The sequence below is a fragment of the Neopelma chrysocephalum genome, unplaced genomic scaffold, assembly GCF_003984885.1.
Source record: "Neopelma chrysocephalum unplaced genomic scaffold, ASM398488v2 Primary Assembly neopelma1_23b, whole genome shotgun sequence".
Classification (NCBI taxonomy): domain Eukaryota; kingdom Metazoa; phylum Chordata; class Aves; order Passeriformes; family Pipridae; genus Neopelma; species Neopelma chrysocephalum.
This window is the reverse complement of record NW_020897692.1, coordinates 9,999,446-10,004,793: the sequence shown is the minus strand read 5'-3', so window position 1 is coordinate 10,004,793 and position 5,348 is coordinate 9,999,446. Positions and strand designations below refer to the sequence as shown.

The following is a 5,348-nucleotide window of genomic DNA, read 5'->3' as shown; positions in this document are numbered from 1 at the left end:
AAACAAAAACCAACCAAACAAAAACCAACCAAACAAAAACCAACCAACCAAACAAAAAAAAACCAGCGAAAAAGGAACTGGGAAGTTGTATCATTGCCTAATTTGCAGTAAAAAGCTGTTCTCTGTGAACAAAATTTATTGTGCTGCTTTATCATCTAATTAGGTCTATTAAACACGTCTGACATACCAGATTGATGGCCTCAAGAATAATCTATTTAGATTCAGTGATTATTGCACATCTGATAGAACTAAGGGATATTTCTTTCAGACTGAAGGCACAGATAGCATACCAAGTTGATAACAACATGTGCCACAGTCCCATCATTGGATTAGAAAAGGATTTGATATTGCCATTCATTCCACAGGCACATGTCACGCCATAGCTGTGTATTAAGATATTCATGACTCTTTCCTTCTTCCCCATCAAATTAAGATAGTCACCTTCACCTGAGGAGCACATTTACTGTCTTTTTAAGTCTGTGAGGCTTTTTCAAATCAGAACTAAAACTTTCTGAAATTTGAGACTCGTATCTTTTACACTGGTGTTCTCAGAGTGTGCAGGTTTGCTGCAACATTCAGAGTCATCTACACCTACTCTGTTCTCTAGGAGTAGCTGTTACAGCTCCTACTCTCTACTCTAGTGCAGTACTCAGCCTGCAAGCACCATCAATTCATTTCAGTTGTGTCTGAGTTGCTTCTAGTTCCTGCTATCCTAATTTATGTAATTTACAAAATAATTTGGGTTACTGTAATATACACAGCACGTGCACATGAAAAGTTAGATTTATGAAAACTGCCTGGAAAAAGTAGCCCAGATCACAAAACAATGCCAAAGGAGGCCCAAAGAATATTGTAAGGAATAGGAAAACATCTGTGTGTGTGATGAAGCATTACCACAAACTGTTATTTTCACTTCTGCATCACCTGCTTTAGAGCCAGCAGCAAAGAAAAAACAACTAATTTTAGACATCATCAGTAGTTGTACATGTAGAGTAGTCGTTTACCATTGTACATTGAAGGGGGCGGGGAGGAAGAGGCACAAATTAGTTCAACCAAATAGCCCTGCTAGGCCAGAGGGCTGGACAGGACCCGCGGATATCGCTATCGCGTTGCCCAGGGCACTTACACAGCACGACCGTACAACTTCTGCCGCTGCAGGTCTTCCGCCTGTTTCTAAAATCAGCTTTTTGAGCGGCCTGATCCACCAGACAGAAAGAATGCGGTAGCAGATGTAGTGTTATCCCGGCCCGAGAACCCCAAAGAAATAAAATACTTCCGTGCGTATTCCGAGCACCCGGAGACCTGTCGGACGCTCGCTGTGCCTGTGCCCCCCCGCAGCCGGGGCCGGGCCGCAGCCCCCTTGTGCCGGAGCTGCACGGCAGCAGGGGAGCCCCCCTTCCCGGACCCGCCCTCCCGGAGCCTCACCCAGCGGCGCCGGCAGCGCATTCCGGCCCGGCCCGTGGCGCAGCTCCGGGCGGCGGGGCCGGGCCCCCCCCCGAGGTGTGGCGGGCGGGGCTGCCGGGAGCAGGTGGGGCCTCTGGGGAGTGGCGGGACGGGCTTCGTACCCTCGTCTGCATAAAGGTGAGAACACCCGAAATGAACCAGGAGTGGCGAGAGCGGAGCCTGAGTGGGGTTCTCAGCCGGGCGGTTTGTCCCCTTCTCTCGTCTTTCCGTCGCATGAAAAAGCTCCTAGGGCAGATGGGATCAGAATTTCATATTCTCAAAATGCAACAAACACCCGGGTGGACTTTACACCCTGACAGCTTTAAAGAGATTATAAAGAAAGAAATAAAAAGTTCTAATTTATTTCTGCAGGCTCACCTGAAGTAAATAATATTTTCAAGTTCCCTATATAAGTATTTTTCCTGTGAAGGTGGACAAGCATCTTTAACCTTCCCTGAACAGAAGACCAGAGAAGTTCTCTCGTGTGAAGCTTATGCAAAATGTGTCCTAACGCAAAGCTGTAACCCATCTTCATGGTGTGCCTCTCACCACCCTGTTGGTACTTCAGAGAGGACCTGGTGGTGGTCTCTGGGCCCAGCTTTGTCACAGATAGAAGAAGGCACAGCTGAAACAGAAGTCTCTGTGTGGTTTCGATGATGCTCATGTCAGTGCCAACAGTAACTCTGGGCCTGCCACTGCTGGGCTGCTGCAGCGGGAGTCAAAGCCCATCAATGAGTCTCCTCCGTATGACAGATTTCTTTGGTGTAAATTCAACAGCAATCAGATTTGTTGATGACACCCAGTCAGAGTGGGAGCAAACAGAAGAGGCAGACTCAAACTGCAAATGATCCAGAGAGATGAGAGCAAAGGGAACATTACAGACAAGAAGGGAAATTCAGCAGTAGCAAATGTCAAGCCTTACCGAGAGAGGAAATGTTCCAGCCATCACTTCTCACTTACTGAGCACAGCTCTGTGAAGGGCAATACTGTGAAAAAAACCCAAAATGTTATCAAGCTGTACCTAGTGATCATGTGGGAACTAAGTGGCTGGGCTTAAGGTTTTGTTTGTTGATGGATTTAAACCTGTGCAACATGTCAGGAATGCCCACTTGAAAACACAACTACTGGCTTAAACTAGAAATACAAATTTTACCTAAAAAAAATAGTTTTTTAATCATGGAACCATAGAATAATTTGAGTTGGAAGGGACCTTTTCAAGGTCATCTAGTCCAACTCCTCTGCAATGAGCAGGGCCATCTTCAGCTAGATCAGGTTGCTCAGAGCAACCTATTTGTCCTGCACAGCCCACCCCAAGGAAAACAGACTCTTTGGGTCATCACACCAGCCCAGGCTGTGTGTTTGCATCACACCAGCCCAGGCTGCAGTAAATAGAGGGACTTAACTGCTCCCTTGGGCAAAATGCCAGGAGCCACATAAACACCTGGTCCTACCTCAGGGAGGCTGAAGGTTTTAAAGTGTGTCTCAAGCAACTTATTCCTACCCAAACATGAAGATGCCTTTCAAAAATACAAAGTAAATCAGATTGCAAGACTAAGATGCTTCTGTTACAAAACAGGTTATTCCCCATGTGCTTGAGCAGAGGTTTTCGGTGCAAGAGCCAGGAAGAAACCTGTGTGCTCTGTCGTGACTCAGAGGTAGGCAGAGAAGAGCCCAAAGCCAGAGGAAAATTACGTCATAAATTAGCATGCAAGAACAAAAAAACCAACTCTGACCATGAGACAATTTCAGATGATCTGCCCTTTCACAAGACAAAGGTTATGTGAATTTTCTAACAATTTTCCTAAATAATCTAACCTCTCATTTCCCTTGTAACTTTATCCAAGAGAAGAGTTTAGTATTAACACTCATTTTACAACCTCAAACCCTTTAAAAGCATTAAACAGCATAAAAGTTTTGAGTTCTAGATATTTAATCTTTCCCCACGTACTTGTTCATTCAGAGTAACTGATGTCAGTGAAGGACAATGGTACAAACTGCAGATACACTCAACTCCTCATGTTGAGATTCTAATTGGGTAAAAATAGGCAGTGTATTGAGAGGCAATCACTAATTAATGACTTTTAAGTAACTCTTTTTTTAAGTTTTTGACAACTGTATTCCACTTCGTAGCAGTTCATGGAAGCTTACACCACTTTCCTTAATAATAAAGAGAATTCAAATTTTGAATGAGGTGCTTGAATTTCAGAAAAATAACCCTACTAGATTTCTCTGCTATAGAATACAAATACAGTCATTCCTTCTAGTATTTTAATCATATTCTAACTAGGTTTGCATTTTAAGTTACAGTCTTTATTATTTTGAATATCCTTGTTCAAAGTCAAATTCAGATATCTGAGACAAAATACAAATTAACAGATGAGGCTGCCTGGCCCTTGAATGCTAACATTATTTGAAGTCAGTACCTTCAGGAATATATGCCTCTGCAGAAATCTGATGCTGAATGAATTGATTACCTGCCTCTGCTCTTGTTCCCTCTTTCACTTTTTTTTTCTTTTTTTTTCCCCACTGATGTATCTACAAGCTAAAGTAAAATGAAAGGCTGATAGGACCAAAAACCTCCCTGTTTCAGAGACAAGAAAAGGAATCACAAAGGAAATTTGTATGGTTGTTACTAGACTAGAAACAAGATTCCCAAATCCTCTACCCTGTCTCCCCTTCAGTGCTCATACAGATTTTAAAGTAAAGGACAGAATTCATAAATTCTCACTACACTCCTGTAAAAGATTCAATTAAGCCTGTTCCAACGATTTCTTAACACAGTATTTCTCTGAGCTAGAAAAACAACTTGACATTTTGGGCTTTGAGCTTCCTGTTAACATTAGTAAAACCCACAAAAAAACCTATATTTTGCATACTAATTTTGTGTACAATAACTCAATTTTATGCTACTTAAATTCCAGTCACATTTTATGTTGCTTGCTGGCATTTCCTTTATTTTCACATTTGCTTCAAATAGAAACATTGATTAATTTTTAAAACCATTACACTTTGCTCATTTGTCTTTGGGAAAAATGACAAGAACTATTTTGCAAAGCTAGAGCAGGAAATAACACAGGTTTTGGCATAAAAACTTTCCACTTTGAAAACAAAATGGTAAATGATTACACAATTTCCTTCATTTAATGAGTGTTATGATCCAACAGGAGTAAATGGTATTAACAAGGTAATGAAGCATTAGTACCAGCACAGTCAGCATCTCGCTGTCAGATACTAACATTTCACAGCATCTGTTAATCCTAAGCAAAGTCTTGATTTCTACTCAAAGAAAAATAACCACAGCAGGTTTCAAAAAGATACTTGTCACAGGAATGAGAACTGGGATACAATTGTATTTTAAGGATTCTGTGCAGAGTTAAGCAGAAAAAGATATTTTCAAAATAAAGAAAAAATTATTAACTGCTTAAGACTATTCTCAGTAACAAAACTAGAACCGTAGACCTGGGGTGGCTTGTGCTTGGATGAGCACACCACTGTGATAATAATGCTGCCATACTGAAAATGCACATACAATAGAACTACCACCTCCAGTACGTACCAGAGGCACAGAAGAAAATGTGTTACATTTTCAGTATTCTAAATTTATTTTCTCCAAGCAGAACAGGCCAATTACTAAAACTCACGTGGATGATTGAGACAACAGGTTTCTCCTCATCTGCTAAAACAAATCTTGCTTTTGCCAGACTGGAGTGTCTGGAAAGCGTGACCATTCCCCATTCCCATCACTCAGCAACACACATACCTGCATCTGTGAGGTAGGGGTCTCTTCTGTCACTTCCTTGTGTTTTGAGGTAAGGTACATAAGGAGGAAGTAACACATGAAATTAAACAGAATCCACATGGTGGCAGTATTTGAAATACCGAACATTTCCTTTGTCTTGCATCTA

General features: G+C 41.8%; 1 long non-coding RNA gene across 1 annotated transcript in view; it reads right to left on the bottom strand.

Annotated features, from left to right (window-relative positions):
• The window catches only part of LOC113974080, a 10,121-nt gene extending 8,881 nt beyond the window's left edge, over window positions 1–1,240 (bottom strand). The window contains exon 1 of the long non-coding RNA XR_003536442.1: window positions 1,127–1,240. This is a non-coding gene — a long non-coding RNA (uncharacterized LOC113974080). The remainder of the gene's footprint in view (window positions 1–1,126) is intronic.
• Between the last annotated feature and the right edge of the window lie 4,108 nt (window positions 1,241–5,348).